Source organism: Poromitra crassiceps (assembly GCF_964638095.1).
Source record: "Poromitra crassiceps genome assembly, chromosome: 23".
NCBI classification, from domain to species: domain Eukaryota; kingdom Metazoa; phylum Chordata; class Actinopteri; order Beryciformes; family Melamphaidae; genus Poromitra; species Poromitra crassiceps.
The window spans coordinates 23,117,090-23,142,754 of NC_139639.1; the positions used below are offsets into that span (position 1 = coordinate 23,117,090).

At 42.9% G+C, this 25,665-nt stretch overlaps 1 pseudogene across 1 annotated transcript; it reads right to left on the reverse strand.

Moving 5' to 3' along the window:
* Window positions 1-986: 986 nt before the first annotated feature.
* Window positions 987-11,824, reverse strand: LOC310796843 (very-long-chain enoyl-CoA reductase-like; annotated as a pseudogene). The gene is made up of 14 exons: window positions 11,753-11,824; window positions 11,593-11,609; window positions 10,096-10,211; window positions 9,946-9,997; window positions 9,323-9,367; window positions 6,093-6,196; window positions 5,041-5,156; window positions 3,788-3,893; window positions 2,528-2,600; window positions 2,376-2,419; window positions 2,199-2,256; window positions 1,371-1,459; window positions 1,207-1,252; window positions 987-1,114 (listed from the first exon to the last, which is right to left on the reverse strand). The product of its transcript is annotated as a very-long-chain enoyl-CoA reductase-like (transcript).
* Window positions 11,825-25,665: the final 13,841 nt, after the last annotated feature.

Genomic DNA, 25,665 nt, shown 5'->3' on the forward strand with positions numbered 1-25,665 from the left:
ATGACATTTTGCATCTCACTAAATACAGTAAGCCATTAACATGCTTTATACTTTATGCTCCATGCACTCTTGATTGGCCGATTTGTACTGCATCATCAATTAGAAAATAAAACAGTCCTGGGTTTGATCATGTGTTCCTGCAGTACAGCACTTCTTCCTGGTCCAACCTTAACAAGAAAAAGTCATGTAAAATGGAGAGAAATGGGTGGAGCCTATACGGGTGGATGCTGAATGAACCAAGGAATCCGGGGAAAGTGGCATTTTGATGGTGGCCCATACAGTTCAGAAGGCCAAAAGGTCAAGTTGCTACAGGTGTTACTCATTTGGTTCGGCCACTTTCCTGCTGGCTTTCCAAGGTACTGCTGCAGTTATGTGGCAGCAGTGGGGGGGGGGGGGGGGGAGGGGTTTGAAAATGACAAAAGATTAAAATCACAAAAGCCCCCACTTTTACCACTCCCACGACAGCAGTACCACAGCAAAAGGGTCAAACGAATTGAGTAACAACTGTATAGCGCCACCATCTGGTTGACATGGGGGTCTGGCCTTGCCTGAGTAGTGGGGGGGGGGGGGGGGGTGGCATCTAGGAACCCACCTGCCAAATATGGTTGCTCTGGGACTTTACATTTGGGATATTTGGGACATTACAGTGTGACGGATGGACCGAGGCCGATGCATAGTCTCCGCCCTCCCTGGTCTCTGACCGGTGGGAGGCAAAAACAGCACCATTGGAATGGCATTGCATTGTGTTATTTCTCTCACAGCCACAAAATATTTCTGCACAGCGCAGACTGTGAGAGAGCAAGAGGAGGAGGATGCTGTAGGTCAGTGGAGCGACAAGAGACCGCGGCCGAGGTGCCACTATCCCCGAGTGGCTTGTCACAATCCGGATTCGTCTGACACAATCTGGTCCAATTACTGTCCTCCTGCCTCAAGTGGTGGTGTCACCGCCTCGGGCCACCCACCAGCCTCAATTCCACCGGCCGGGCTCAGAGGAACAGGGGGACGATGGCGCTGCGCAGTTCGGGGTAGCTAATGAATTCTCTGGTGTAGATCTCATGCTTCTCCCTCGCCCAGATGGTCATCTGGATGAAGCTGACGAGTGTGAAGAGTGCCACTGTGTGGGACAGCGAGAAGTGCATACTGTAGGACGGGTAGTGTGACGGGACAGTGTTGCTGTTTTGTTGAATGCGGGGGGACAGGGCTTACCCGGAGCACACTGAGTCATGATGCTGAAACTGAGCCATGTACCCGCCTGCACAGAAAACACAGTGGTTGGCCAAGATGTGACAACTCAGCTTCACAGAACATACTAAACATGGTGTGTGGAGTCAGAGTGCAGTCAATAGAGTGCAGTAGACTTTACTACTGACCTGGTACGTGTAGTTTGGACAGGACACGAAGAAGAAAAGCCATGTGAAGGGGTTCTTGGTGGGGTGAGGGATCGTCTTTGGCCGAGAACCTGTTTCCAGGACAGAAGTATAATGGGAACATCCTCACTACATGCTCACTGACAACTTTTCATTTCATACATCAGTCAACTTATTCTCACTAAGCCTTTACCATGACTTTATTTTCTATGTGGCAAAACTCTGCCGGAGTTGTTGTGAATTACTTCAGGTTTCAGGCTATTTTAACACCAGAAGTTGCAAAATAAACTTTTCTCTCAGTAGCCTACTGAAGAAGACACAACCACCTTAAAAAAAATCCCCCGGCTCTTATTTTAACTTGACACTTCCCTATCAATTCTTCAATATCTAAAATGAAACATTGGAATAAAACTTGTGAAGTATTTTCCTAAACGTAACACTAAAACTTTCCTTGGCCTTATTTTCCATGTGGCAAAAAATTCTGCTAGAGTTGCTGTGAATTTTCTCAGACTATTTTAAAGTTGCAAATAAAACTACATTTTTCTCATCATCAAAAGCACAACCTTAATGATTCCTTTCCTCTCCCTTATTTTAAACTTCTCTAGCAATTCTATCAGCTAAATGCCTGAAATGGAAATGAAAACCAGTCGAATGAAACCTCAACATAGAGAGCCAAGTATTTCACTAACCATAACCCTAAAATCATGAGCAGCACAACAGCTAGCCTACTAAAGGAGAGTGAAAATGCGCCTGACTCTGCCAGATGGGGGCGGTATTGTTTAATTACCCCCAATACTATACATGCAAATATTGGAATAGTAATCAACATACCATTGCAGCCTAAATGATTGAGAGCCAGATTTATGGAGAAGTTGCCAGACTCACTTAGCTATAATGAATCAAGAGAGATATTTATATCAGTCTCATTCTCTCCTTCTCACACGATACATAACACTGAAGAGTACAGTATAAGATCTTTTTAATTAATGAAGAGGCAATAATACATACCACAAACATAGCCAACGCACTGTAAATCTGACGCTTGCCATATGCTGTGAAAATAAATAAATAAAATAAAACACACTGTCCCTTTGCACTATTATCCGTCATCTTCTGGCATATTGTTTTTAGATTATGGATTTCATACTAGTCCTGCTCACCTGGTGGTGTGTACAGGGGGTGATTGATGTAGTAGGCTATCCAGGCAGCAAATCCCCAGTAATACAAACAGTTCTGACAGGGAGAGAGTATCAAACTTGCTTTGTTCCCCCCCTCCAGCATGTTAATCAATATCAACATCAGTCTTGTTTTTTTCATGTTCTAACTGACAAACATTCTTGCACCGAGTTCTCATCTTGTACAGATTCAGTATGGGCCGACACAAACTTGGTTTAAGTCAAGACAAAGTTCACTGCTAGTGTGATAGTTTATAGGGCAGCAGGGCCGCCGCACCCTATACGCAGAGTACGCAGACTGCGTAGGGCATCATGTGACTGAGGGCACCAAAAAAAAAAAAAAAATTGGTGCCCTCAGTCAGGCCACTCACTGAACAGCAGGCCAGGCGCCGCCTACTGGTTTACTAGTGGTTTTATTACTTTATTCAGGGTTAAAGTGGGTGCATCTCATTGTAAAATTGGACTCGGCGCAAATTGGGCTTCAAACGACCCAAATCTGGCTTCAACCGGCCCAAATCTGGCTTCAACTGGCCCAAATCTGGCTTCAAATGACCCAAATCGGGCTTCAAACGGCCCAAATCTGGCTTCAAACAGCCCAAATCTGGCTTCAAACGGCCCAAATTGGGCTTCAAACGGCCCAAATTGGGCTTCAAACAGCCCACATTTTTCGCCGCCACTTGGTATCTAATGCCCGGCCTGAATTATGATCCCAGTCCGCCCCTGCTTGCATGTACAGTTTAACAATCGCTTGTTTGCTGACATGTACAGTAATTCTAACAATTGTTTCTTTGCCACATGTAATGTAATGTGAGATACACTAGTATCGTTCATAATGAATGATTTTGCAGTCTTTCGTTTGACAGTTATTGAAAGTTTTGCGGGGGGGGGGGGGGGGGGGCACCACAAAACAATTACGCTTAGGGCACCCAAATGGCCAGCAGCGGCCCTGTAGGGCAGCGATGAGCACCCTGAGGTCTGTCTCAGCTCCCTCCCATCGTGCCACAATATCCACTCATCACATCTGTGGCAGGAAGGAATCAATCCGTGTGTTTATTGTAAAATCTATTATAACAGCTGACTGTTGATATTCACAGATTTGTTGTATCATTTCTCTCTCTTTTGCTCTCCGTCTACCTGATACTGACTGTATGGTTTCAATTAAGAATATTCTAAAACGAAGCGAAACAATTGATGACTGCTCACTGATAATTACTCGGGCAAAGGTGTTGAATGAGGGGAACTCACCCTCATGGTGGTGTGTAAAGGCAGGGTGCCGTGAGAGAAGCGATGTATGAAGATGATCTCAAACAGCCTCTTGGTGTAGTGGAATGAATGGCACACACAGGCCAACCTGCAGGATGTAAAGTTTAATCTGAATTCGAACACGGCTCTCTTGAATACTCGATTCTGATTGGTCAATCAACAAGATTCACCGGTCATTATTTCTCGACAACCGACCGCTGCTCTGCCACACCTGGATTAATCAGTTGATAAGAGCCTTTTGTCAGCAGACACTACTAATTAGGCCAACCAGTTGCAGCTGTGGTGTCTTGTGTGCCAATTACGAATGAAACCGCTTTGTCGTTGAAAACGCTATTAAAAAATCTATTTGAATAATTATTTTTGTCAGATTATTGAATGATTTAGTTGTAGGCCGTGTTCTAAGCGGGATAATGTATAGTGAGCCGGTGATTACTGGGAAATAATGACCTTCAGGTGAATGATTAAGCCCTCCGCTGCACGTCAGGCTCAATCATTCACCTGTCGGTCATTATTTCCCCCGTAATCCCCGCCTCACTATACATTATCCCTTACTTAATCCTGTGCTCCAACACAGTCTCAGAAGAGTATGTGCAATGAGCACATATTCAGTGCTGTGGACACCAATTATGTGAACATTATATATATTCCTCCACCACAAAAACTGGATTATGTGACATTAGCACAAATCGAAAACAGTTAAGTAAAACAACTTTGGTTAAGGTTATTATGTGACTAAAACAATTTGATTAAGGTTAGGCCAGGTATGTTTTTGGTCATGGTTATATTTGATAAGGAACACAATTTAAAACAATGTCAAACTACTGCCTGTGTGTCTAGTCATGCACGTAATCCTTTTGTGGTGGGACAATTTATTTTTCTCAATTTTTGTGTGCACAGCACCAGGCCATTGTGCTCATCTTATGAAATTTCGGGAGACCACGGACTGTGAAAACTGTTACTTTGAGAGGAAAAAATGAAGGCAGCTTTTTCCAAGCAATTTTTATGAGTGGTGTGCACTTATACATATTTTGAGTTGGTTAAACTCACTAATATGCATTGACTGTATGTGGAAAAAGATAGTACAGTAAGAGTAAGAAACAGTCAAGAAACTTGAGTTTACCCAACTCAAATTTCCTGATCCAACTTGGATTACAAAAATGAGACACTTTTGGATATAAGATTAATATGAAGTTTTGCGTGTAATGCGTTCAACTGGTTTAATTTACAATATATACCTGACCACTTTGAAGGGACTCGTGGTGAAGTTATGCTTATGCAGATAGATGTTCGGAAGACGGAAATAGAAGAGCAGGTAGAGGAAGAGAGGGCCAATACTCTCTGCCACAAACACCTGAGGAGAAACAGACCCTACAATCAATGGAGAGGAAGTGGTGTTGATTTCAAGTAGAACATCGCTCTCACTCTTTAAATTCACATTTGGCCGTGTCTGCGGGTGGGAAGCCGGATTAAGGGTATGAGTCCTGGTCGCTGCACTAGCGGGGCGGAGATTAACTGGGTGGAATAGCGGGATCCTTCCATATGCTACTGTATGTCCTGCCTGTGAAACCCCTCGCTGTCAGGGTGTCAGAGGAAGCATTGTGCTACTGTAGTCTACAACTCTCCCCAGATCTGTCAGGGTGTCAGAGGAAGCATTGTGCTACTGTAGTCTACAACTCTCCCCAGATCTGTCAGGGTGTCAGAGGAAGCATTGTGCTACTGTAGTCTACAACTCTCCCCAGATCTGTCAGGGTGTCAGAGGAAGCATTGTGCTACTGTAGTCTACAACTCTCCCCAGATCTGTCAGGGTGTCAGAGGAAGCATTGTGCTACTGTAGTCTACAACTCTCCCCAGATCGGCAGAGGGGGGTGGAGCAACGGCCGGGACACCCTAACAGGGAATTGGCCAAGTTCGATTGGGGAGAAAGCTGTGAGAAATCTGAAAAAAGAGATAATAAATATATATAAATAAATAAAAGATTACTGTGCAGTCAGGCAGCATGGCATGCAGCTACAGAGGTGGCTGATGAGCAGTGCATTGGTCTGATGCGCCTTTAGGGAGTTAGACTGAGAAGCATGAAAGGCATGAAAAATATGACACAAGGCAGTGAATTGATTTTGGCAGCTTGGAATTATATGCTTTCATTTGTGTTCAGTGCGAGACTAATGGAACATTTTCAAATGTGCGTTTTCCCCACACTGTCAGATGAAACCCTAAAATCCCAAGGTCACAATGAATTTGCTCAGAGAAACTCCAGCTTTATTTGATGAACTGTGTCTTATTCTCTCACCATTGTCCATCCCAGCTGTGGACCGAGGTCATGGAAGAACATTGTTGCCGTTGTTCCCACTGGCAGATTTTCTAATACATCGTCATCTCTGAGAGACTTTCCATCTGAAAGTTGGAAGCACACAAAACAATAACCGCACATGTTTCCCCCCAAACTTGATAGCAGAGTAGAATCATTCAATGTTCCTGGACCAGTAACCACAAAAGTACTTACTGTATGTTTCTGAGAAAGACAAGCATGTTTGCTGTCACTCATTAACCACATAAATAAGGCCAAGGCCAGTGAGTATTTCCAGAGTAGACAGGTCGTTAGGAGTACCAGAATAGCTTATGACAATACAGTACCTTCCCCATAATTTACCAGTATGTATGGACTGCTTTGGACCCCCTTGGCTTACATTTTAGGCCAGCTGTGCCAATTGGGCCTGACAGAGGCTCAGTTCCTAAGTGAATCAATCGATCCTGGCTGCTAACTCCTATTGCTCTAATGCAGGGCTTTTCAGTGGTGGTCCTGGGACCATGCAGGGGTTTTCAGTGGTACCTGAAAATCCTACTTAAGTACAGTAATGAAGTATTTGTACTTAGTTCCTTCCCATTTCTGTTAACCAGGATGAGCTTACACAGCCCAATAATTCCAGAATAAGCATACCTCTACTATACAGCTAGTTTTCTTCAGCACTTTAAGACAACATGGCCTTCCAACGCAACTGCAATCGCAGTAACCTGGTGACTTAACGGGCTTTCGCAAATCTGGCCCAGGATCTTTGTCGTATGGCTTTCCCTTCTCCTGTCTTTCTCTACTATCCTGTCCACTAAAGCAGAAATGCCGTACAAATGTAGCAGCAGCCTGCGACATACAGTATATACCCCCTCTGGCGAGCGCTGCATCCGATTGGGCGGTTTGTCCCTGCTGCTGCCTTCTAGGCAGAAGAAGGCGGTGCGGTGCCAGCTTGTTGGAGAATCATGGGGAAAACCCATGGGGGAAAACCCCGTTGCCATCCTCAAATGGCCGGCCGGCTGAGAACAAAGCCAGCCAGCGGGTGAGAAAGACTGCGCCAAGTCTACTAATGCGCTCATGACTCAGAGAACTGGTGGATTTCTGTCCTACCAGGGAGTTAATTGCATCCACCTGGTGTCCCAGGTGTAACCAGTCCCTGATTAGACTGCTAGAATGGAAACCAGCAGGACTCTGGATCCCCAAGACCAGATGGGGACCACTGTTATTTTTCTGTCTATTGTTTCCTATACAATAGCATCCTGAACATATCTGAGTCAAACAGTATTTGCAAATATGTTTTATGATTCAGTTTAACAGATGCGAGGGGTTTGCCATAAATGACAAAGTGTTGATCACAGCTCTGATATGATGCAGTTCATTTGGTAGCACTTTATTTGTCCAAATGATTGATGTTCAACAGTGTCACTTGCCCATTTGGTGACTCTCGACAGACTAACCCTAACCCTGACTTTACCCTAACCTCAACCCTACTGTCACCTGACCCTGTATATCTATTAACCGCAATCCTAAAATGAAGATAAGATTGCACTTGACTTTATTGACCCCTAGGGGAAATTCGGGGTTCACACGTAATAATTGATCAATACACTGGTTGTATATGGGAGGCCATTAACCTAAACTGATCAAATAATGTGTGTTGAGATTGAGCTAACACGTGAGAACACGGAGCTCACGCGAGATCTTAATCAGGAAGAAAACGGTGAATGTGAATGGGAGACGAATGACTGTGGGGAAAAGAGGACAAATATCATTGTAAAAGGTAACGAAACACAGAAATATTGCCATCAATGTGAGTAGATAAGTGTAATTAAGTTACCAGACTAAGGTTGATGAAGGATGATTTTGTATTCCTGCCGATTCATGTAGATTCCGGTAACAAGTGTAAACATGTCCCTGTGTGTGAGGTCTCCACCACGCTGAGCGCAACTCGGGACAGCAGATCAGCGTGAGTGATAAAGCACTCTTGAGTGATAAAATCGAATCAAGGCAGGTTGTGCTTAATGTATTAACAGTCTGTGTTTATTTTGTACGCTTTCACCACATTTAGTGGGGAGATTGAAGCTGCTCTATTGAGTTCCAGGTGTGTTTAGGAGCGTGCAGGCTGCACCCTGCAGTGCAAGTGAGTTTGTGATTTGATTCTGAACATTTTATTTTGAACTCATGTTGGAATGAATACAACATAAATAATTTGTTTAATGCATTGTATTGTAACGGTACTAGTGTTCAACAAATGTATTTATGTTGTATTTCTACTTTTATTTTCTTTATTCAGAACCAGGCCACTACTGTTGTCTTTTCACTGCTACACATTATAGTATGGAGTTGATTTATAGCTACAGTGATGCTCTGAGTAGCTGCTTTGCACCTTAGTCCACTACGTTACAACCAAACAGCTTGGAGCTGAAGCTATTGTTTTGATTTTGTTTATTTGTTTATTTGACAACACACACACACACACACACACACACACACACACACACACAGACTTTATTTACGTCCCTGGTCCACAATAGTTTTAAGTCGGCTAGTGTGATCCCATCACATCCAGTGTCATTCCACCCCCCCCTTTTAAGACCGCTTCATATATGATTCAATAGTACGGGATAGAATTAGCCCAAAAGAACTTGGCTGGTGCTTTATGGACGATACAGTCAGTGTCCTTAAAAGTGGGAACTGGCTCAGTAACCTGCCTCATTCTGTCAATCATTCACACTTAGAGTGAGTGCAGCAGTCAGTTTATAAGGGATGTGTATCCTATACAGATGGGTTCAAAATATGGTCAACCTGCTGGCAGAGGTGGGTACTCAAGTACATTTACTCAGTTTTTATTATATAAATTGTATTTCTACATATTAATTAGACACATCCATATAGACATAGTATAATATATAAAAACATACATACGTTAATTGTCATATATGTCCATATATGTATGGATCCAATTATGTAGATGTACATGCTGTGTTACCATATATGAAATGTTCCAATTTAATATATGACCATACATGGCAATATATATGTACTTGTATGCAACATATATCCCAATTATATCGGTATATATATGTGGAAAATGTATGTTTCATATAGATATGTAGAAAACACTGCAAATTGTATACAGTAGGCCTATATGCATGTTGCATATATGCACATACAGTAGGTCTCTGTTTTTGTTTATTCTACTAGCCCACCACTACCTGCTGGTATATACTTACGAGGTTGGAGTGTCAGGGACTGTCTGGCTGGATACCATTTTGGATCTGTGATAGTCAACATGTAATAAATCAGGAGACATTTTATCACAGCAATACCACAGTTCGATTTAAAGTTATTCTTGAATCTATATTCTATACTGTTGCTTTTTGTTAGTTTTTCATCAACCCTCTCTGTCAGGATATCTGCATGCACTGAACTATTTTTTTATGGTGCACATGACTGTATTTGAACTTTGATTTGAACTTGAGCACAGCCCAATGATCTCCATTCCTTTCAGAAAAATTACAGATACGTTGACCATATTCTTAAAGGAGAACTGCACCAAAAAACAAAGCCGATTTACTTTGCACATGATCTCACACATATCCAAAAACTGTTAGCAGTTTTGCAGACATTCATTTAGTTTGACAGTAGACATTGATTGAAGTCATGGACCAGTGATGTAATTTGTGCAGGAATGATATCACTGGTCCACAACTTGACTCAAATCAACTCTCAATAACTGTCAAACTCAATGAATGACTGCAAAACGCTTTACAGCTTTCGGATGTGTGTGAGATCCTGTGCAAAATAAATCAGCATTGTTTTTCGGTGGACTGCCCCTTTAATAACATCCACTCACAATACTTGTGTAAGAGCCACTTGATCTCTCCTATGGTTGCATTGGGTTCCACCTGCAAGCACAAGGCTGAAATGAGAGATAGCAGAAAGGTCTGCCTAAGCTGCCTTAGTGAATTCCACGTCACAAACAGTGGTGATGAGAAGTTTTTACCTTGTCCAAGAAGCACAACTGTAATTTCTTAGAATCCAGAATCTCCACCTCAAAGAAAATATATATTTTTAGCTTGCGTAGCCTTGCCAGCTTTTAAGCCATCAACATGATCTTCTCTTTAGGAATTGGCAAACTGTGAATAGGTCTCTAAGTTCAAAACTTCCCATAGTGCCAGTTAGATTAGATTAGATATACGTTAATGTCCCTGAGGGGAAATTTGGCTAATGCATTATAAGATAAAACATACACATACATTATAGACCTTATAATACGAGGAATAAAAACTTAAAAACCATGAAACCATAATTCATAATGCATAGAACTGAATGCATCAGTGCCTCCTCCTTATGAGACAGACACAACAGTAAGGATTGGGCTGGGGGTTTGGTGAAGAGTGAAGTGATATGGAAGTTGGGGGGAAAGGAAAACTATTAAAGTGGTTGTTTTTGCCTCTGCTGGCTCTGGCGCGTCTACCTGGGTGAAGGTAATCATGTGTATTGGGAGTCTAAAATGTGTGAAGGGTCCTTCAGAATTCAGTTGGGCGTGTGTGTGTGTGTGTGTGTGGGTGGGTGTGGACGTCAGTTTGTTGGTTTTTGACTGCAGGAAAACAATGTCAAGGCGTGAGGTATGAGGCTGGCTGTTTACTCAGAGGCTTCAAGTGGAAGGAAACTTTTGCTGATTACTGATGATGGCAGAGTAGTGAGTTTGAAGGGATTATAAAACAAAAAGCAGATGATTCAAACTAGAAAATGAGATATGGTGCAGGTGACCTCAAATTCGGCCAGCTGCACCATATCTCATGTTCTGTTTTTGTCCCCTCTTTTTTATCTGTTAATCCTTTTTGTGAAACGGTAAACTAAACTCACTACTCTCCCATGGCATCATCAGTAATCAGCAAAAGTTTCCTTCCACTTGAAGCTTCTGAGCAAACAGCCAACCTCATACCTCTGGATTGTTTTCCTGCAGTCAAACCAACAAACTGATGTCCACCCACGCACGCGCGCGCACACACACACACACACACACACACACACACACACACACACACACACACACACCCCAAGTGAATTCTGAAGGACCCTTCACACACTTTATACTCCAAATATGAATTATTACCTTCAGGTAGGTAGGTACAGAGCCAAAGCATGGTATGGAACAGATACAGTTGGACAGAGTGACAGTAATTTGCTTGTGTCCAGCAGGTTCACATATCACTGATAACAGGCACATCACTTCATTTGGACACACTACTGGCAGTGGACCAGGTTTATTTCATCATAAGCATCCTGAGCATCAACAAGCTGAGTCAAAAAGGTTTGAATTCCAGATGAGGATGGAATGGTTGTGTGATCCGGGCTTGCAGAGAACTTAAAGGGCACCAGACCTCAGTCAAATTGTATCTGGAAATAGATTCTATTTTAGCCCATAGAAAGTTGAAACAATCAAAGGTATTTGAAACTAAATTCAGTATAGATTGGCAACTTGCCTGGCCCTTACCTGAACACCACCCATACCTCAAATGGGTCGAAGCAAATGCAAATGAGTTATTTTCCACTATTTGTTTCAGCTCTGAATGTTGTAAACAAGAAATCAACATTTATAATCAACTAAAATGCTTTTGCTCCCTTCAAATTTAACACAAAAAAATGCCTCTTACCTCGAAGAAAGCCACTCTGCTCATGGTTCTCTTTGGTTTATGGGGCTTGCTGACCTTCTTTGATCTCTTCATATAAACGGTTTTGATTTCCAAAGATCTTGTGATGGATGTTGCCTCCAGTCAGCCTGGCAGGACCACAGTGTTGTAGAAGCAGAGAGCTTAGAAGAATGTTCGCATCACTATGCTCTCTGTACTGAGCAAAAGCTCAGCGGTTTCCTGAATTAGCCTAACGATGGTGTTTTCCCTGAGATGGCTGGAATCACCCGTGGTCACAAATCAATTGCTGTGTTGACCCAATCAAAGATGTGTAAGCCTAGAAAGCTTACAGTAGAATAAACGTGTCAACATCATGTGACTGGTGTTTTGGGTAACAAGTATAGGTCAAGGTTTTTCTTTTTCTTTCACAAATGATGAAAGTGCAGATTGTAAGCTTTCAAATGGTGTGTCATACATCGAAATCTGAAAATAGTTGAAGATGATGCTTATTTGAATGTTCATATTCCTAAAACCAACATTCAGAGAACATCTCCCTGAAAGTTGGTGAACAAATCTCGGTTTGCCTTGCTTAGTTGGCCAACAAATTATAAGTATTTAGTAATCCTAAAACTGTTGTTTGTTATAAGTGCCGTGCCTAAACTTGTGTTATATTGGAAAAAAGTGGAAAAACTGCCCCCCCACCCCACACACACATACACACACACACACACACACACACACACACACAAAGCCTTTTATCTTGATTTGTGCGATTTCACGGTTGCCTACTTGTTGCCCCTTACACCAGACCGTGTCACTTTTTGTTTTGGATTTGGCTGTGGCTTTTTTAAATATCTATATTTGATATGTTTTAAGGTAAAGTAGGCTAATGACGCATTTGAGTTATTTTTCGAAGACCTCAATGAGTGTTGTCGAAGTTTTGTGCTGTTTCGAGGATGGCTTTGTCCTGCTCCTCAACCAGCACTGACCACATGAGGGCAGTATAGTGAATATACCCCTGCACATCAACAAAGTGAGGCATCTTTTTTTTTGTTGCTAAGGCATCACTCTGTTTATCAGCTCCATCCTGCGGCCTAAACCTTCAGGAGGGGTATTTGAAGTCTGGGAGCTGCGTGGGCTCATAGAAGGAATCGCTGATCAAGTGTGCTTTTAAAGCGCGTCAGAAGAACCGTGCAGCCGCAGCCTGCATCTCCTCGCCTCTATGTGTGTGTTCCTGTCTCCATAGAAGCAGCCAGGAGGCCTTGAGAGAGACTTGAACAAATATCTCTCGCTCCCCTCTCACACCCACACTATTATTCATGATACATTCAATGTGCTTACGATGAAATATGCAACTGACGCAAACAGCCTCACTTGTTCATGCTCCACCAACCCAACCGCCACTTGAGTCAATCAACAAGTGAGGGCTTGAATGTAACAACGGCTTTTTGACATTGTTAATACTAATTGCTAGTGTACCTCTTGGCATTTCAGGGTGAATAATACATAACTGACAGAAGCGTGAAAAATATTCATTTGCAAACCAGATATTTTGATTTCTCAATCAATCTTAATAGACGTCTTGCTGTGAACACTTGTCTTGCCATCTTCTTCAGTCTTCAGCCTGGTACTGGCCAGGATCCTGCTGTAGACACTGCTGGGTGATTTGCATTTAGAGTGCATAGATAAAAATACTACTGTCTCAAAGTGCAGCCACTTGGGATTTAATGAAATAAGACAAAGTTCTGGTATTGGGTTAGATTTGCGAAGCAAAAAAGGAGAGGATGGAAAAAATGTTTCTGGGGTTTGGTATCGGTTGAGACGTTCTGATACCACCGTGGCTTGAGGGCAAACTGGCATTGTTGGTCTGTGTGGGTTGGCTTGTGCGGGCCCGCGGGGGCCAAAATGAGTAATTTCACCATCATTAGCTAGCCATTCTTGCACTATAGCTCTCTTGCTGATGTGAATATCAACTTCCCAAACTCTGGCGTGGTTAGGCAGCGCTACCTTTTATCCCGTCTCATTGTCAAACTCTTCACAAGTTTGGCTCCAAAGGAGTCCACTGCATTCAGACTGTACAGTATGCTGTCAATTGAACGTTTTCCCAAGGTGTCTCATCAGTGCATCCCGGTACACAGAAACGAAACATTCTTAGACGGAATACATTTGCTTTTCCACAGTCATGATTAGCATAACTCCCCAAACCAAGGTGCTGTGGTGATACAGTGAGCCATTAGAGACATGACAAATATATTCATTATAGCCTCCTCACACTGGAGCGCTGCAGCAACTCTGCTCCATGCTGTTGTTCCCTGGGGGAAATGTGGAGAACTTTGTTGTTGGCACCAAAGCCTGTGGTATCGACCCCAGGGGTAATAGAGGGGGAGAGGATTGAGTGGGAGATATCAACATTTCTCACCTTCAAAGGCTATTCTTGGCCTATTCAATCAATCGATCAATCAATCGATCAATCAATCAATCAACTTTATTAGCAGACACAGGGTCCATAGAAAAACAGACTTATACAACAATTAAAAGAACACACAAAAACTCAGTAAAACGATAAAAGGCACTTCTACCAAAAAATTCCACATATTGATTATGATGATGAAAATCATAACAAGATAACATAACAGTTGTTTTGTCTCCGCTACAGGTCAGGAAAGATAAGAGCAGCTATGGAGGCGATTCTTAACGAAATACAGTATGTGCTCCCTCAAACGTTTGGTGCGCAGAACACCACTATTTACAGCTGGCATGAAACTAACTATACTATACTATACTATACTTGATGATTGTCACCCAAAAAGAAAAAAAGTCTTGTGATGATTAAATGATTTAACCTATTAAATATGAAGTTATATTATAAACTACAAATTAAAATGTATAGTATCAAACAGATTTAAGTGAGTGAGTGAATCAGTGTGTGAATTCATGCACGTGTGTGCGTGCGTACATTGAAGTCATGTTGGGCAGCGGCAGGAAGGGGGGTCACGAACGCCAACCTAAAGTTTTTTGTGGGTCACGGCTCAAAAAGGTTGAGGACCACTGAGCTAAAAGTGCATCATGCACTCACGAGGCACCAGGGCACTTTGTATACATTTTATACATCAACATCTCATGCTATTTGATATTTATATTTAAAAGCATCCAGCAAATAGCATGAGATGTTGATTACAAGCATCTCAGCAGCTTTTGAGGTAACTGAAACAAAACACGGCCCGGCTGCTGAGTGACAACCGGAGAAAGAGCTGATGTGCACAGCAACAGTCTGCTTCAAATCAATTCTAATGCAACCTGACAGCATGTGTCCCACCTGACCTGCTGTAGGAGCTGATGGAGGTGATATGCCTTCCCTATAATTAGCATCTAATGTCCAGGAGAATAAGTTTGACTGAATTCTCCAAGTCACTGTCAAATAATACTGATGCTAATACAACTACTATTCACTAATAATATACTAGCCCACTAATACTAGTAAAATTAACCATGCTAACTATGTGTATGTATACTAGGCATATCACGCTCGATTCCTAGGCTCGCCAGTGATGACGACATCATCACTGATGACATCACCAGGTCTCCCAAGAAGCTATTTAAAGCTTATAGCGGGAGCCTGCGCAGGAAGGTGGTCATCTTTATAGGACACAAATAGGCATAAATGGCAGCATATAACAGACATAACATGATACAATACACTACATAACATGATACAATACAATTACATACAACATAACAATACATACAGTAAACAACATAGAGCACAACGTAAACAACAGAGAAATACACAGTACAATCAACAAATGAACAACAAACATTCCCAGATCAGTAGTGAGCTATAAGTATGAGTTGAGCAGTTTTACTTTCAGTTGCTTCTTCAATGTGGAGATAGATTGTGCCATTTTCAGGCTCTCATCAAGCTTATTCCAGATCTGCGGGCCCCTAGTGGTGATGGTTAAGCTAGTGCATTTTAAACGTCTTCTCTTGCCAAAAATAAGATGTGTGTTTCTAGTGTTATGGGTATGAATGGGAGAGCTGACTGGAATAAGCTTAGATAGTTTAGGGTTTATATTGTAGACAACTTGGTACATCATGGAAGCATTTTGATGAAGGTTGAAATCAGCAAGCCTCAGGAGGTCATAGCGATGGAACAGGGGACGCGTAGGAGTGTTGAAGCCTGACCAGGATATGGCTCTTATAATTTTCTTTTGTAGGCTTTCTAATTTTTTGAGGTGACTTGGGAAAGTATTGCACCATATGATATTGCATCATCATCACTGAACTATACCCTGGCAATAGGGCAATTAATGACATCGCTGATGACATCATCATCACTGGGACTTTGGGTGTGTGTGTGTGTCTGTCTCTTGTCTGTGTCTGTGTGTGTGTGTGTGTGTGTGTGTGTGTGTGTGTGAGAGAGAGAGAGAGTGCATTTATGACATCACTGATGAGGTCACCACGACACGTTTTCAGACGGAAGCCCGTCTTTATTGTCACACGAACACTACAACATATGCATGCAGCCACAACACACACTCATGCTGACGGTGGCCGGTGAAATATGTCCTCTGCATTTGACCCATCCAGGCTTGTCCTTTCCTCCAGGGGGCAGGCCAGGAGCAGTGGTCACTTTTTCTTTCCAGCGCCCGGGGACCAACTTCAGATGTTGTCGTCACTGGTCGGATGACGATCTTCTGCATGTTTTTAGTGGGGGGTTATGTACGGAGGAACCCCCTGGGGGGTACGGGGAGAACATGCAAACTCCACACAGAAAGGCCCTTTCGACGAGATAGCCCACCTGGGCAGTAGGCACTGAAGATATGGGGGGTCACAACCACAGCGCCCATAGCGTCCCAGGCGAGAATCGAACTCAGGACCTTCTAGCTGTGAGGCGACAGCGCACCGACTGCGCCCACCGTACCCCCTCAGTGGGACAGACAGACAAACAAACGGAGTCCTAGCTCCCTTTTATATACACAAGTATACTAGGCATCTCACGCGCTATGCATGCCCCATTCCATCCTGCAGCTCGCCGAACTGGGCCTGCAGCTCGCCGAGCTGGACCGCATCTCGGCTGCTGTGTGGCCTTGTCTGCCCTATTGGCATGCGCACAATGTCTCCCTCTCTCACCCTCAGTCTCTCTCCCCCTCTCTCTGTCTCCCTCAGTCTCTCCCCCCTCTCGTGAGTCTCCTCAGTCTCTCTCGTGAGCCTCAGACTGTTGACATCACTGATGACATCATCACTGTCTGATGTCATCAGTGTTTGCCTGTCTGTCTCTTGTGTATGTGTGTGAGTGTCTGTGTGTGTGTGCATACACGTGTGTGTGTGTGTGTGTGTGTGTGTGTGTGTGTGTGTGTGTGTGTGTGTGTGTGTATGTGCATCACTGATGATGTCACAATGCCTCTGACATCACTGATGTAAAAATTTATGACATCACTGGTGACATCATCACTGGGACTTTGTGTGTACGTGTGTGTGTGTGTGTGAGAGAGAGAATTTATGACATCACTGATAATGTCATCAGTGGGACAGACAGAGACACAGAGCCCCAGCTCCCTTTTATATACTGATGATGATGATGATATATCATTGATGTCATTCCTTTACTTTAGACGCCACCGTCTCTCCACAGACAGAGATGCTGTGATCTCTCCATATACAAACAGACATGCACTGAGTATCGTTGCTGTATCTCGTTGACTCATTTTTGGCTTTTTGATCAGAGGTTGATAACCGTGATCACTATAAGCGGATTCATATATATATATATATATATATATATATATATATATATATATATATATATATATATCAACATTGTCCTTGGAATGGATCTGTGTTGCTTTATTTCTTTCTCCATTCTCTCGACTTGACCTCTCCTCTTTATTTGCTGGTGTTCATCCACGTTGTTACGACTGGGGTCGTTTAGTTATTTTCATTGAGTAGTTTTCTGTTATGAATCTGGTTTATTTCCTGGACAACACTTGTTCTTCACAGTACTTCCACAATGGCGATCCTTCTCTTGTTATATCAGACTCTTTGGTAACATGCTCCCATTCATAGACTCAACTCTGGTCTGGATTGGTCTGCTGGGAGACAATTGGTTGAACGTGGCTGTTGCTGATTGGGGCTGATTGGAGTCAAGCCACTGCTGTCTACAAATGCAGAAGTCAGACAACATGGAGACAGAGTGGAGGTGACAGGGGCTCCACTCTCATTCATGTTTGCTCATCCAGCAACCCCTATGTTTAGGTTTCTTTGTTATATGTACGGGTTAAGTTAAGGTAACTGTAATGTATGTTGTGTTCATGTTTGTTATTTGTAACTGTTCACTGTTAACAAAAAGAAAGAAAGAAAACTTTGTATTTATGCTCTGAAATTACAAAGTAAAACGTTTTCGTACCTTTGATCTTGGTTTCCGTCTGAATTTCATGGTATTGCCCTAAACCCTAGACTTGGGGCGTAACAACGTAATAACTGTTTTCTCTCTGTGTTTGGATCATAGAGGTTTGGATACAAGAACTTTTTCAATGCTAAATATCTCCAGGTTTTTGAACATTGAATTGAAACTAAATAATTAAATAGAAAATTGAATAATTGAATTGAAACTAGATTGACCCCCAACCTGAGTGTGCAATTGAATGAGCTCACCCCCCACACAGTGATTTCAAGTGATTTAATAAAAACGCCATATTTATTTGATCACTCTTTCTCCGTCAACCCCGGGAGCTTTCCTTGAAAGAATAAATCCAATCTCTTTTTACAGTGCCCACACCAAGGCCTTGGCAGCTCCTGGCACAGATCGTTCTCTGAGGCCAAGCAGTAGAAAGTTAATGTGGAAGAAGGGGCTGTTCCTATGCCTCCACATGCTCGCCTGTCAGTCAAAACATCTCGGCGCACCTGTCCAGAAAACCATGGAGGCTAATGTCCTGAATAACCCTCCCAGGACCTGTCAATCACCATCTCTTTATCATCTGTCTGCCCAACCATAAAGGAATTCTTGAGAGAGATTGAATGTTATTTGACCCAATCTATGACTGCTAATCAATGTAGATTTTACCCCTAGGTCGTTCAACTGACACCTTTATCCTGAATGACTTAATGAGTGCCCCAGTACCAGTAGAGGAGTTACAAGTACAGTACAAGTACAACGTACAGGAGAGAAAAGGTCAGAGCCATGATGCGTGGATGATATTATTATACTATAACTACACCAGTCAAACACCAGTCTACTGGACACACCTGATAGGTACATTTTTCATTCATCGCCATTTTGTTCTAAAGGCTTATGCTTAAATGCTTGAAATTAGTTTCTTAGACAAATTGTGAAATAGATGCCTGTGTATGAATTTAAAGCCATTGCCTTTCTATCACTATATTTCCATTTGTATTATTTCAGTTTTGATGTCTACTATTCTAAAATGTAGAAGATAGTAAAAAAAAAAAAAGAAGTGTACAAACGTTTGACTGCTGGTCATGTATATGATTATGTAACAGAATTGCGATGAAAAGTAATAAAATAGGAGAAAAGGAGAGTGGTAAGGGATTGATTTAACGATTGCAGTCTGTTCCACCGTCTTAACACAATATTTGATGGCACCCTGCAGCATGCAGGATAATGGCTTAGTTTGAAAAATAATGGAGCAAGGTAGGCTACTGTAATATTGTTCACACCAAGGTGCTGAAATTGTCAATTAAAGCCTTTCAACTGAGTGCAACAACAAACCTCTGTAGGCCTGCTATATTAAATTAATTCGTTTTTTTAATGACATTGGTAGAACACCGGCCGGTAAATGCAACTGGGAGCTAATAAAACGCATGGATCCCTGTAACCCAAGTCAATACAGTCTGAACATACCAGACTGTGACAGGTTTATGGAGACTATTGATTCAGAGAGACGAACCCTTAGCTGCTGTGCACACAGATAAGGAATGATTGCAGAGGAGAGCAGCCAACACAGAAAAGGAAATCTGACCTCCAAATCTATCTATTCATGGCTCAAAAAGGCTGATGTTTGTGTAGGCCAACAGTTTTAAATGAAGTTTTGGGGAAACAAAAACTTGATAAACTCCTAAAAAGTAAGGTTAGGCCAGTTCGATCTCCTCCACTTTATCTGACAAAGATAGGCCTATCTCGGACGTAATTGCAGCCTTTGGGTGCATTTCGGCTGAGTGGACAGACAGACTAGACTTTAGCTTCGATTATCGCAGCAGCTTGAGGGGAAGTGACATTTCCGCACATGGTTTTTGTCAATAATTGCTGTTGGAGGGATTATGAAGCAATGTTTGAAGAGATGAGGTGTTGGAAGTCTGAAAAATGTAACAGAGGGCATTGTGAGAAGCCCCACTATCAGTAATATGCACTGCGATGATGTGTTTTATCAAACAGAAAAGTTATATAATAATGCATAATTATGCACAAATGGCACAGTACAGGCTCTCAAGATGAAAGCATCAAATAGCTTATGATTGCTGGATATTTTCTTTCTTTTCAGTTCACAACATCCTGGTGGAATCTCGTACAGATTTCGTTTCTCTCTGGTTTTATTTAGCTCAGAACAGAACACTTGAGCTCCATTTTTTTGTATAAGAGTCAAGCCAATAAAGGACTTTGAGTGAAGCGCAGCACCTATGCAGAAAAGCAAGTCTATATGTTTCTTATACAAGGTGCTTATGGACCATTAAGGACCAAAGGGGGCAACGATAATAGGAACAGCTTGAAAGTTACATTTTTTTGTGGAAATTAATGTCCAAACAACAATGTAATTCGTTAAAGGATCTTCTCAATCAAAGGACAATATCCACTTCGGAAACAAAGCCAATTACAAAGTGTGATAAAGGGAGAGATGTGTTTGATACTCTAAAATCTCATCTTGTCATGCCCTGGCTTTCAATGCAAAGTCTAAGTGCACCACTCGCTGTTAACTTTAATGACTTCACCACAGGTGACTTGTTTTACAGACATCGGCCAGTGCTCTATCTTCAACTCAAACTGTGCTTTCCATGCAGAGCCTGAGATGTGCTTGGAATACATAACAGACTATACCTGACATGATCAAAACTAAATTGATGTGTTCTGAGACCAACTTCTTGTCTTGTTTAGGCTGGAAATTGAGGCAGGAACTGGACAAATGCTTTAAAAAAATACATTGATTTTTCAGGCTTTTTTGGGCCACACATCATCTTCATCTCCACCGGGAAAGATCAGTTTTTCCTGCTTTTTTGCATTTTGCATTTCATCTGCTTCTGTAAATGGATATTTCATACTGCCCGTGCTGCAAAGCATAATAGATTCAATTGTCATCTTTTTGTTTTTGCAACACCTAATCCACAACAAAGTCATCCACACGTCTGGCCAACAGATCCTTAATGTTGTAATACCACATCTGGCCAACAGATGCTTCATGTTGTAATCATCATCATCATCAGTATATAAATGGGAGCTCTGGCTCTGTCTATCTGTTCGTTTTTCTGTCTGTCCCACTGATGACATCATCATTGATGTAATAAATTCATCAGTGATGTCATAAATCCCACTGATGACATCATCAGTGATGTCATAAATTAACTCTCACTCACACACACACACACACACACGCGCGTGCGCACACACACACAAAGTCACGAGAGACTGAGGGAGAGGGAGAGAGAGAGAGAGGGGGAGAGACTGAGGAGAGGGAGAGAGGAGAGGGAGGGGAGAGATTGAGGGAGAGAGAGAGAGAGAGGGGGAGAGGGACTGAGGGAGAGAGAGGGAGACTTTTTTTTAATATATATTTTCCCCCCGATTTTTTATCCCATTTTTATCCCCCATTAGTGCTAATTTAATTTATTTATCCTGGTTGCTGCTCCACCCTCTGCCGATCTGGGGAGAGCCGAAACTGGCTCCATGCTTCCTCCGAGACATGGGCAGTTAGCCAGCCGTTTCTTTTCACCTGACAGGACATACCGAGCGGGAGGTTCACGCTACTCCAACCAGTTCCCCTCCCTTCAAACAGGTGCCCTTAACGACCAGATGAGGCACCACATTAGCAACCAGGATATTGCATGTTTTTGGTGAGAGGTTCCTATATGAAGGAAACTCCACGGGGGCACGGGGAGAACATGCAAACTCCACACAGAAAGGGCCTTTTGACGACCCCACCCGGGTGGTGGGCACTCGAGGACATGCCGACGGGCACGCATTCCTTCAGTGCTCACAGCGTCCCAGGTGAGAATCGAACCCAGGACCTTTTAGCTGTGAGGTGACAGCTCTACCACTGAGCCACCATGCCCCTATATAAATCCCACTGACGACATCATCAGTAATGTCATAAATTCACTCTCTCTCTCACACACACACACACACACACACACACACACACAAAGTCACGAGAGACTGAGGGAGAGGGAGAGACTGAGGAGAGGGAGAGAGAGAGAGGAGAGGGAGAGAGAAGGGGGAGACATTGTGCACGCGCCAATAGGGCAGGCAAGGCCACACAGCAGCCGAGCTGCGGGCAAGGCCGAGCAGCGGCTGAGCTGCAGGGCCAGCTACGCGAGCCTAGGAATCGAGCACGTGTGCCTAGTACTGATGAATAGCTTTTCCCAGTGGCTGCTCATGGAATTGCATTGAATGTTGAGTAATTATACCACCATTTCTCATTTAGGTGGTGTTGCTAATGATGGTTCTCAACAATATTTACAGGATCACAATACTCTTGAGCTAATGTCACTTTCAACTTTCTCAGTGTTTTCACCCTGTCACTAGCACCATCCCTTTTCAATGCATGTGCCCACCACCAGGAAAATATATCTATTGTCAAGCGAATGTTAGAGCTACAATATGCAACTTTGTAGGCCTACTGTACATTTAAATAACAATGAACAAATAGTATTATTATCAGTCCTTATGTTTGTACATCATGTCTAAATGCCCCTGTTTGCCTGAAATTGCCTTTTGAACTATGCTCAGGGTTTTTTGGGCTGTATACCATTTTGTTGTGGATGTGCATCTATGGGCGCCACGCCCATAGATGCAAAACTAAGCCTGCAGCAGACAAACATCACAGTGGAAATGGACATTGACTTTTTTCTATTTTTCATTTCATTTTTGCAGATCGCAAAAGCGCCTATGGAGGCTTGACTTTTGGATGCAGGTCCCCTCAGCCGCAGACTATCGATGCTGTTTCAGGATGGACAGCTCGTCAGGATGAGTGACAAGTCCTGAGGCGGAAAGTTGGCCAGCTGAGGGGGAGGAGGGTAGGACTACATCTCCCAGTCCCGCCCAGGGCCGTAACCAGGGTTCTGAAATAGGGGAGGTCCAGCAAGGGGAGGCGGATTCGCGGGCGCCACCGAAATTTTTTTGGCTCCCCCCCCCCCCTTTTTTAGCCATATTTAGAGTAATATATCATTTTAAATCAACATTAGGATTATACTGTTGTGATGTCATTATTCAGTATATTCTCTTTCATGTCACCACCTGCTCAGCTCTCCTGTCAACATAATTGTAACTAACAAACACAAACTGTTTTAGCTAAATTCATATCAAAATGACACCTACAAACACAGGTACACAACCCAAGCCGTACACAACACACAAAGTCATCATCGATAATAAAAAAAACATACAGAGGGACATTTATTTATTCCTGATAGGAACGATTGAAAAATAAAATAAAATATATTATGTTGTTTTTAACTTTACATCACCTCTTTTTGTTACTTATTGGGTCATGAAACTGAAACCATGCATATAGCCACCTGCATACCTGACTTCGGGAGCTTGGCAATTGGCATCATGCATGATTAGCCAGTAGCATCCCAACGTGTCACACAGGTAACATTACTTAAGAGACAGACTAGACACTTACTTTCTTGGTTGTTGCTAAAAAATCTGTCAGTGTCACTCACTGTCTGTCGTTCACTCGCTCACTGTCTCGCAGCTCGCTCACCTTCAATTATCTCGCCAGGCAGACAGACAGTCATCACTCACCACCATGCTGCTGCTCTCTCAGAATCAAGTTACCGCGGATGCGGCGTCAGATGACTTCCTGCCTGACCTGCCTTTCGTTTCAAAATAAAAGCGATCCCGTGTTTTTCATGCTTTTCCATGCAGATTGTTTTATTTTTTTACAATCTTCGTTCTCAGGACACTCTACAATTTTCTGTTCCCAAAGTCCGAACTGAATTGGGGAAGAAAGCTTTTAGGTTCTCTGCACCCACCGCATGGAACAGTCTGCAGTCTGATCTTAAACTTAATAGCTTAGTAACCTTAAATGGTTTTAAGGCTATGGTAAAATCTCTTGAGAACAGGCTGTCTGTATGCAAATGTTTTATTTGATAATTTTAATGTTTTTCAATTGTATGTGTTTATGTGTTTGTTTGTTTGTTGTAACTTTGTGTTGCTGCTGTTTCTTGGCCAGGTCTCTCTTGTAAAAGAGATCTTTGATCTCAATGGGACAAACCTGGTTAAATAAAGGCTAAAAAAAAAAAAAATCTCTGAAATATTAGGGGAGGTCCGGACCTCCCCGTCCTCATAGCTAGTTACGGCCATCCCGCCTCAAGGAAAGTAGCTTCAGTGTGTTCTGTATGATTCCTGCTGATTTGCACTGTGGATCTATGGACATAATGCCCCTGCGCCCGGCAGAAACGGATTAGAAAAAACCTAACTCTGCCCAGTGGCATTGCTAGTGAGTGTTGAAGGCTTGATATACCTACTGGATCTGTGGCTTGATATAGACCTGCTGGATCTGATGGAGGCTTGATATACAGTAGACCTGCTGGATCTGATGGAGGCTTGATAGATGTTTCCAGACCTATCGAGCTTATTTCATCATGTTTTTAGTCTAATTATCTCAATGTACTGGCAGATAATAGGCCTATGCTGGTTTCAATAAATCTCACTTGTACATGCCAATATTAGCCTGGATCCAGACCTTCGAAGCCACGCCCACTCCACAGTTGTGGAGAGGAAATGAGTTTATGAATTGACGATGCAGTCTGAATATCAGGCTATGCCAATATGGCTTTTCTCAATAAATCATCATAAAACAATGAAGAAAATATTGAACCAATATGAAACCAAACACACACGCACACGCGCGCGCGCGCGCGCGCGCGCGCACACACACACACACACACACACACACACACACACACACACACACACACACACACACACACAGTCAGTCCAAGTGAATTCTGAAGGACCCTTCACACAGTTTATACTCTCCAAATATGAATTATTACCTTCAGGTAGACGTGCATGTAGACGTGCATGTCTGCATGCAGGCACACTAGACACAGACACGCTGATCCAGTGCAGGAGCACTGCCTACCAGCTGAGTCTCTGGCAGGCTGAGCGCTGAAGCTCTCTGCAGGTCAGATCGATGCAGGTCAGCCAGAGAGGAAGCGCCTTAAAAGGTCAGAGAGCTGGCTGCAGCATGGCCTTGCCTTCTGAGATATTGATCATTGCACCGATGTCAAGAACCTCCCCAAGTATCAGTTTAAAATGCATGCTATAGAGAGCCATTGAAAGGCACTGAATCTGGATTCTGTTCTCGCAACATGACAGGTGTCCAAATGGTGGTCCAAACCCCTAGACTGGGTCATAGCAATGTTGAGAATCAGGGGTTCTGCTCATTTTTAGACTCTTGCACAGTAAAAAGTGGCAAACTTACTATACTAGTGTATGTGTGTGTGTGTGTGTGTGTGTGTGTGTGTGTGTGTGTGTGTGTGTGTGTGTTAGAAAAGTTCCCTGTCAGGCCGCAATGGGGCCCAATCCAGGGCCATGCAGGCCGGCCGGGTTCCCTGGAGCTACCACAAGCACAAATTGTGACATCATCAGCGATGTATGACATCACAATGGGGAGCCACAGGCGATTGACATTGACAGATGATGACGATGTCACACAGCGATGACATCATCAGCAGTGGCACGAAGTGACATCATCGGATACGAT